This window comes from Alligator sinensis, unplaced genomic scaffold, assembly GCF_000455745.1.
Source record: "Alligator sinensis unplaced genomic scaffold, ASM45574v1 scaffold682_1, whole genome shotgun sequence".
Lineage (NCBI taxonomy): Eukaryota > Metazoa > Chordata > Crocodylia > Alligatoridae > Alligator > Alligator sinensis.
This window is the reverse complement of record NW_005842011.1, coordinates 804,174-807,249: the sequence shown is the minus strand read 5'-3', so window position 1 is coordinate 807,249 and position 3,076 is coordinate 804,174. Positions and strand designations below refer to the sequence as shown.

Here is a 3,076-nt window from a genome sequence, read left to right as displayed (position 1 = left end):
GCTGAAGACAAGATAATAGTTTAGATGGACCATTGGTCTGACCCAGTACGGCACTTCTTATATTCTTAAGACTGAATGCATTTATAAATGATAGGCTTTGGTTTAGGCAAGACCTATGGTTTAGGTCAGCAGCCTCCAACCTTTTTAAGTAGGAGATAACCTTTGGCATTTAAAAGCAACCCAAGGTCTAGTATGTACTGCTGCCACCCCCCGCCCACCCCAGCAGGTAAATCTGTGGGGAGGGAAGCTGGGGTAGATCGAGGCAGAGGGAGAAAAAATTATTTGGCAGGAAACCTCCCCAGTAGGTATGTCCCACCCAGCTGGGGCTCCAATCACCTTACCCCTGCTCCTGCCTCTGTGGCACTGTCCCTCAGTGTGGGGGCCTTGATCTAGCTCCTGCCCCTTCCCTCCCCCATGGACTGACCTGCTGGGCTGGGGCATGCACGTGTATGCACATGGGTACTCAGCCCCCAACCCCAGCCTGAGATCAACTCCAAGAGGCTCCGAGATCTACCGCAAGAAGCTGTGAGATCTACCAGTGGATCAAGATCCACTGGTTGGTGACCACTGGTTTAAGTTGTACAAGATCACACTAGCTTATCACAAATATCCCTTTGGGCCTTTTAATCTATGAAGCAAGGGACATATTACAAAAACAGGTAAGAAAGGATATGATATAGGGTGCATTTTTTCCTTTGACTTTTGTTAAGGGCTGGGTTGAAGAGGCTGCAAACTAGGTGAAGTGAACAGAAATTACTCATTCCAATGAATAGATTGTAGGAGGAAGCAGTTATAATTAATTATGGTTTGTTTTTTTTACTGTACACATGATTAAAGCAAAAGGCAGGCATTTTTTTAAGACTGAAAAAAGTAAGAGAAAGTAAGTTCTTGGTAGTGACATATGTAAGGAAATTCCTGGAATCTTTCCTTTCTTTACAGGACCTGTTTTGCTGATGAAGTTTTATTTGTATTGTCTTCACTTTGTTTATGACAAAATAGCTGATTTAACTGTCTCTCACCAATTGAACTCTGTGGCAGAGCTGGCAGGAAAGAAGGGAGAAACATCTTGCTCCCACCTCCTTCCTTATCTGCGGTGCATCTGGGATTTACCCGGGTGGCAAGACCCTCCAGGAGCCAGGAGAACAGAACCAGGGCCATCCCGCACTCCCAGCCATGTCAGAAAGACTGGTCAGATTGGGTGCCGGCACCAGAGGCACACGCTGGTATGAGTAGGCTTTCTGATTGGGGGCAGAGCCAGAGCCCCACACCAGCTCTGCTATTGGGTAGCTAGCTGGTTAATCAGAGCCTGGACATTCCCTTGACAGGGATTACCAGCCCAGCTGTGTGGTGTAAGCAGCTCCTGATTGGAGTGAAGAACTAGCAGGAAACCCCCAAAAGCCCCTGGACTGAAGCACGGTGCTAAGTGGACTCCAGAGCAAGCGGAGCACCAGACAGGTGAAAAGCAGCCTTTTGTTAGACTTACCCAGGACAGACTCTTGGATATTCCGGGAGTTGGACCCAGCACCTTCAACTATGAGGCTGGGTGCAAATAAGACTTTAAATGTTGACATTGAATGACTGCAGAACCCTCCTAAGGGTCTGAGTCCTAAAGACTATATGACATTAGAGGTTCACAGTGGGAATGTAGGGGTTGGAGGAGCTCCCATTCAGGCCCCTAAGGCCTACTAACTGGTCCAGAGGGTCACAGTTTTATAAGGGACAGGTGATCTCTGCTGTTTTCCCCTCCACAGTTTATGACTGTTCCTAGGCTGAACACCACTTCCTGTAATTTTTCCAAAGCCATGGCAGACGAGACCAAGTGAGGACAGGAACAGCCTCACCCTGAGGAGAGAATATACCAGCATCACCTTGTCAAGGTTTGGATTAGCCCCAGTCACTGGATGTTCATAGAATTACCCTGGGAGGCCAGCAGTGACTTGGTGACAATCCCTCTTTCTTAATTTTCAGTGTGCCCTAGGCTAAGTACAGGCAGTCAAAAAGCCTGAGGCACAATAGAGCCAAACGTTGTGGGTTTCTCTAAGCTGCCAAGACATGTTTAAAGGCCCAATATATTTTCAGAAGGAAACTTCAGTTTCCATAGTTTTATTCCCCATATCTGTGTTATGAAATATTCTTCCTCTACCCAGGTTTACTAACAATGCAATGGGAAGTAATTCCATCATGCAAGTTGGCCATATTAAAAGTGTTCTATGTGGCTGAACATCCTGGAGTGCTGTTCATATTTATTAACAGCATGTTGATGACACAACCTTAAATCTCTCCCACTGACTTCTCTTTTGCAACAAACACAGACTACCTGTCTTCAGTTTCAGAGTTCTCTATTTGTATAGATCTTATGTGATCACATAATTAAAGGCTGAATATCCATGCATGTGTAAGGTAGAGTGAATGAAGACGATATGAATAACCTTAATTCTGCCATTTCCTAACTTTTGATTGATTGACTTGGCAACTTTAACAATATTCTTCTAACAAATTCCTTGTGTAATTTCAGTTTGCTTTTTTTAAAACTATAGCACAAGAAAGGAATTTCATTATGTGACATCACAGTGATATCCTTATCAGTTCTGGAAACTTAAACTCTGCTACACAGCCCTCTGCCACATCAGCTACCAGAGTGCCTGACAGCACGTTGCCATTCTAAAACAAACTACTAGAACAAACACGATGGGGATCAGAACTATGCACTTTGCTACTGGGCTACACATGCACAGATGTGTGTGGCAACAAGGAAATGTCAAGACTCTGAGAATGAGAGTTACATTCCAAACTCTGGAGGAGAGTGTGCTCTAGGATGGATGCAGTGTTTTCTGCCCATTCCTACTCCAAAACTCAGCCTCAACTGTCCCATCTCATCCAATTTTATCCCTTTCCTGTATTTTCCCCCTGTAACAGGAGGACAGCTCAGGGCCAGATCTCAACATTGGCCCACCCTCCTGCCTATGTGGAGCAGTCCACCCAGTCTTACCTGCCACGACTTGCTGTTTAATAAACTCATGTAAAATATGAGAAGCTGCCCATTTTAATGCCCTGATGCCAAAGGCAATACACACGG

The 3,076-nt window shown here is 45.3% G+C and overlaps 1 protein-coding gene across 1 annotated transcript in view; it reads right to left on the bottom strand.

Moving 5' to 3' along the window:
- The window catches only part of PRKN (parkin RBR E3 ubiquitin protein ligase), a 939,557-nt gene that overhangs the window by 225,342 nt on the left and 711,139 nt on the right, over positions 1–3,076 (bottom strand). The window lies entirely within an intron of this gene.